Genomic DNA, 6,672 nt, shown 5'->3' on the forward strand with positions numbered 1-6,672 from the left:
TGTTAATTTGCGCAAGCAATGCAACCACCTCTGGTACAGCAGCTGCAGTTGGAATTACCACCTAGTTAAGCTTACGTTAAGTTGAAGTCATCACCTGGCTAATCCACCGTCGTTCTGCAAGATCCATCTGTCTTCTGCATAGGTCAAATAGGAGAGTTGAATGGGCATGTGGTAGGAATCACCACTCCTGCTTCCTTGAAGTCCTCTGCAATCCCTCCAGAAGTGCAGCAGGTCCCCCTCATTCTGTATCACATCCTGCAGGTGCTCTGTGGAGCGACATGAACCTCCATCATTCATTTCACTCTGCAACAGTCATTCACTATAAATGGACATTTACAAGGTTTTTCTGATCTGCTCCCACCAGCCTTGTGCACACAGCTTTGTGCACATGTGTGAGTGTTAGAGTTAGAAGTGGAATTGCTCAGGCCAGGCGCAGTGGCTCACGCCTGTGATTCTAGCACTTTGGGAGGCCGAGGCAGGTGGATCACCTGAGGTCAAGAGTTTGAGACCAGCCTGGCCAACATGATGAAACCTCGTCTCTACTGAAAATACAAAAATAAGCCAGGTATGGTGGTGGGCACCTGTAATCCCAGCTACTCAGGAGGCTGAGACAAGAGAATTGCTTGAACCCAGGAGGTGGAGGTTGCAGTGAGCCAAGATCGCACCATTGTACGCCAGCCAAAAGTGGAATTGCTTGATCAAGTTTCATTCATTCAACAAACACCTAATGCGTGTGTACTGTGTGCCCAGCACTGTTCCATATGCTGACCAGACAACAGAAAATAAGGCAGACAAATGTCCCTGCCAACATGGAGCTGGGGGGAGTGGGGAGAGAGTCCAATATTGATTTCTCTGTAGATGCTTCACAAGGTCCTAGAAGGTTTTACTCTCGTCAGGAATGCATTTCCTGACTTCCTCCCCACTACTCTCTATGGGGTGGGGCCTGCAGCAGGGGGTTGGCTTCCTTGATCTTTGCTCTCTACAAGCTGTGCAGGGTCTGATGCTGGGACGGTCCATTTGGGGATGTGCATGTGCATATATGTGTATGCAGGTGGGCACCTGTGTGTGTTCATGTGGTTGGGAAGCGGGGGATGGAAATTGAATGGTCCACTGGAGAGACTGAGGGGCAATAGGAATAGAAGAGACCACTTAATGGTGTTGGAGGGAGCTTGGGACAAAATGATCCATTGAATTGAGGCATGAACAGCCCCTCACAGGTCGCACCACAGAGGTGTGCGAGAGTGGCGGTGATGAGGAACTTAGTACTGTCTTGGAACCTACTGTTGTGCAATTGTTGTGTGGATACTCCTGGGATCACACGACTGTTGTGTAGACAACCTTGCAGTCATAAAGACAGGGGTGTGGGTAATCCTGGAGTCACAGAGTGGGGTGTGAGCACTCCTGGGGTCACACAGATAGAAGTGTGAATGCCACCTGAGGCAGCACACACTGGCATGTGGACAACATGTGGACAGATGGGGTTCTGGACATTCCAGGAGTCCACACACACTGCAGAGCGGACACTCTAGAAATCACACACACTGGATAATGCACACTTTTGGGGTCACACAGAGGGGGATGCAGGCACTTCTGGGGTCAGATTGACTAGGGTTTCAACACTCTTGTTGTCAAACAAACTGAGGGGTGGGCAGTCTTGGGGTCCCAATGATTGGAGTGTGGACATTCCCAGGGTCACATAGATTTGTATGTGGACACTTCCCACGTAGACTGGGGAGCGGACACTCCTGAGTCATCCGGACTGGCTAGTGGACATCCTTAGGGTCCCATACACCAGGATGTGGACATCCTAAAGGTCAGATAGTCTGGGATGTGCATGTCCCTGGGTTCACACAGATTGGAATGTAGAGCCTCTTGGGGCCTCTCAGACTGGAATGTGGCCACTCCTGGGCTCATACAGCCTGAGATGTGGACAACAGTGAGGTCACCTAGAGTACTGGCCGTTCACAAAGATGGGGGTTTTGACACCCCTAGAGTCACTCAGACTGGACTGTGGACAGACTTGGGGTCATATAGACAGAGGTGTGAACACTCCAAGGGCCACCCATATTGGAGAGTAGACATTTCCAGGGTCACACGGGGGTTTGGGACACTCCTAATGTTAAACACACTGGGCAGTGGGCACCTCTGAAATCACACATTGTGGACCAGACACTCCTAGTGTTACACAGACTGGGGTGTGGATACTCCTGGGGCCACAGTGACTAAGGGGGGGACAGTCTTGTGGTCACATAGGCTATGTTGTGAACATTCCTGCAATCTCAGTTTTAGGGAAGTGGATATTCCTGTGGTCCAAAAAAATGATGAATTGGTACCCCTGGGGTCACAGACTGAGGTGTGGATGCTGCCATGGTCGCCCAGGATAGTCATGGACACTCCTCGGTATGCAGATTTGGGAGTAGATACTGCTGACGTCACAGCAGTTGCAGCGTGGGTGGCCCTCGGGTTACATAGACTGGAATGTGAATTACCCTGGGGTCACACAGATCAGGTGTGAACATCGCTGGGTCTCATAAATGGAGTAACACCCCCTGGACAGTGTGCCTCCTGGGATCACATAGGAAGGGCAGCAGGCTGTCATGGGGTACTACACATGGGGGGTCAGCACTCCCGTGGGTCACTCACATGGGGACTTGAACACTCACACACAGTGAGTTGTAGACATTCTTGGGGTCACACAGACTGGCTGGATGCTGCTGGTGTCACACAACTTTAGAGTTAGGCACTTCTGGGGTCACACATACTGGCATGTGGACACAACTGTAGTCACACAGATAGGGGTTTGGACACTCCTAGAGTCACACACCCTGTGGTAGGGACATCTCTGTCATCACAAGAGTATGAACACTCGTGTCATACAGACTGGTAAGTGGACGCTCCTGGGGTCAGACAGACTGTGGGGTGGACAGCTGTGCTGTCACACAGAATGCGGAGGGGGTGCCCCTGAGGTCACACACACTGGGGAGGGAATGATGCTGGAGGTCCACATTCAGGAGTCACCGACAAAAGGGGGGAAAGTTTGAATATCACCTAAGCAGTGCACATGACAGACGGGTTATAGAATGTGGGCTTCACTTTTCATCACCGTGGAAGACCCACAGCCGGCCTCTTTTCATGGACATTGAGGATACTGGAGGAAGAGAAACATCTGGAATCTATTGCTGGGAAGGTCTGTAGTGCCTGGGACCTTGGGCTTTTCACTGCTCTTCAGAACTGATTATACTCAGTTGCTTTTTTTTTTTTTTTAATCTGTTAAATGGGGATCACTGGCTTCCTGCTTCCCTCACCAGGACATTTTGAAGATGAGGTGAAGTTCTCAGGTTAAAACTGCTTTATAAAGTAAAGCACCCTCTGGATGAGGAGGCCTGAGACTCTTCCTAAAATTCAAAGCAGTGAGCTGGCTGATCAAGGTGGCGTCAGGCCAGGAGCTGGAAGAGTGGACACCTAGTTTGTGATCATGATAACGAATCTAGCTAAGTGACCTGGAGTGAGTCTGTTGCCTGCACTGAGCGTCAGGTTCCTGATCAGTAATATGGGGATGATACCCATCTGACAGGGTGTCACAGTGATGTTTGGCTGTTCCCAAAAGTCACACATGTTGTGCTGTTGCAAAATAGCTGTCCAGCCAGAAATTCCACTTCCCACTGTCTCTTCTTGCCCCTGGGTGGGGCCATGTGACCAATTCTCCCAAATGGAACTTGAGCTAAAATGGTGTGTGTCCTTAAGAAGCAGTAGTGCTTTCCCCATTGCTCTTTGTCTATGTTTTGGAGGTCCTGAGCCCAAGTGGAGGGTGGTGAGGCCACAGTGTCCAGGGAGGCTGGGATCTTTAGCCCCCACATGGAAGTCCGCTCGTTAACCAGGAACACCCACGGCAGTCTGTGATGAGAGCAAGAAATAAACTTTTATTAGCCTGTGAAGCCATGGCATTGTCAGATTGGTTTGTTACTGCAGGAGAAGGAATTCCTCGATACAGTGGATCAAATTCTGTGTGGAGAAGCTCTCTGCACACTGGAAAACTCAGGGACAGGGGAGCATTCTTCCAGAAGGACCTCCTGGCTTCCAGGAGATGACTGCTTCCTCTACTGCAGGAAGAGCTCTGTCTAGGGTGAAGAGAACCAGGCCAGAGCAGAGGTGGTAATCAGGAGAGCATCTGCACCTCCAACCTGGACACTGGCTGCACTGTGGGAGGCTCCTGGACGTGGGACCCTGTTCTCCAGAGGTGAATGAGGTGCTGCTTGGTGTTCTGATGCTTGGCTTGGCTTTGGTAACAGGCTTCAGGGTATGTCTGGGAGAACTCAGCCACTCCTTTCCATAAACGGATCGAAGATACCTTTGGTTTCACTAAATGTTTCCAGCAGACGATTTCTTGTCTCCTTAGAATGGAAGCACTTTCCGTTGAGTAACAGAGACCTACCATGCTTCTTCCCCATCCACTGCTGGCCCCAGCACATCTCCCAGGACAAAGCCCAGAGAACCAGTGAGGCAGCAGTCAGGGCTTCCCAAACCATGGCCACCTTCAGGGCCAGTTGGTATTCCTGCAAACACAGGCCTACCAGCGTGCTGGGACTCCGCTTGTTTAGCAGATGCATTTCTTTCTCCTCTTCCCCATTTAAAACATTGTGGTGAAATACATATGACAAAATGTATCACTATAATCATCGTAAGTGTACCATTCAGTGATATTAAATACACTCATAATATTGTGCAAACATCACCACCATCCATCTCCAGAACTCTTCTTCTCTTGTAAAATTGAAACTCTGTACCCAACAACTCCCTATTCTTTCCTCCCAAAAGCCCCTGGCAACCACCCTTCTACTTTCCGTTTCTATGATTTTTTTTTTTCTTTTTGAGACACAATCTCACTCTGTCACCCAGCACAGAGTGCAGTGGCACAATCACAGCTCACTGCAGCCTCGAACTCCTGGGCCCAAGCAATCCTCCTGCCTCAGCCTCCTGAGCAGCCGGGCCCACACGTGTATGGCTGGTTAATTTTTTTTTTTTGAGATGGAGTCTCCCTCTGTTGCCTAGGCTGGAGTGCAGTGGCATGATCTCGGCTCACCGCAACCTCTGCCTCCCAGGTTCAAGCAATTCTCCTGCCTCAGCCTCCCGAGTAGCTGGGACTATAGGCACATGCCACCATGCCCGGCTAATTTTTGTATTTTTGGTAGAGACGAAATTTCACAATGTTGGCCAGGCTGGTCTTGAACTCCTGACCTCTTGATCCACCCACCTCGGCCTCCCAAAGTGCTGGGATTGCAGGCGTGAGCCACCACACCCGGCCTAATTTTTTTTTTGGGGGGGTGGAGGACGGAGTCTCGCTCTGTCGCCCAGGCTGGAGTGCAGTGGTGCGATCTCACCTCACTGCAAGCTCCGCCTCCCGGGTTCGCGCCATTCTCCTGCCTCAGCCTCCCGAGTAGCTGGGACTAGAGGCACCCACCACCACACCCAGCTAATTTTTTGTATTTTTCGGTAGACACGGGGTTTCACTGTTAACCAGGATGGTTTCAATCTCCTGACCTCGTGATCTGCCCACCTCGGCCTGCCAAAGTGCTGGGATTACAGGCGTGAGCCACCACATCCGGCCTACCTGGCCTAATTTTTAACTTTTTTGGTAGAGACAGGGTCTCGCTATGTTGTTTAGGCTGGTCTTGAAGTCCTAGGCTTAAGTGATCCTCCTGCCTCAGCCTCCCAAAGTGCTGGGATTACAGGTGTGAGCCACTACACCTGGCCCATCTCTGTGACTTTGACTACACTATGTTTCTCATATAAGTGGAATCATATAGTATTTGTCTTTTTGTGACTGGTTTATTTCGCGTAGCATAGTGTCCTCAAGGTTCATCCATGTTGTAGGATGTGTGAGAAGCCGAAATTTCCTTCCTTTTTGAGGCTGAATAGTATTCCATTGTATGGATAATCCACATTTGCTTAGCCATTCACCTGTCTGTGGACACTTGGGTTGCTTCCATGGTTTAGCTATTGTGAATAATGCTGCTATGGGCATGGTTGTACAAATATCTCTTCAAGACCCTGTTTTCAGTTCTTTTGGATATATACCCAGAAGTGGAATTGCTGAATCATATGGTCATTCTATTTTTTTTATTTTTATTTTTTTTTTGAGACAGGGTCTCGCTCTGTCACCCAGGCTGAAGGGCGTGGTATAATCTCACCTCACTGCAACCTCCACCTCCCAGGTTCAAGTGATCCTCCTGCCTCAGCTTCCCAAGTAGCTGGGACTACAGGTGCATGCCACCATACCTAGCTAATTTTTACATTTGTTGTAGAGATGAGGTTTTGCTATGTTGGCCAGGCTAGTTTCGAACTCCTGAGCTCAAGCAGCCCTCCCACCTTGGCCTGCCAAAGTGCTGGGATTACAGGCGTGAGCCACTGCCCTCAGCCTATTTTTAACTTTTTAAGAAACTGTCATTTTGTTTTCCACTGTGGCAGTTCCATTTTATGTTCCCAATAAGAGTACACAAGGGTTTCAGTTTCTCCACATCCTCGCCAACACTTGTTATTTCCTTTTTTTTTTTTATAGTAGCCATCCTAATGGATGTGAGGTGGTATCTCATTCTAGTTTTGATTCGCATTTCCCTAATAATTAGTGATCTGAACATCTTTTCATGTTCTTATTAGCTATTTGTATGTCTTCTT

Source organism: Theropithecus gelada, chromosome X (genome assembly GCF_003255815.1).
Source record: "Theropithecus gelada isolate Dixy chromosome X, Tgel_1.0, whole genome shotgun sequence".
NCBI lineage: Eukaryota > Metazoa > Chordata > Mammalia > Primates > Cercopithecidae > Theropithecus > Theropithecus gelada.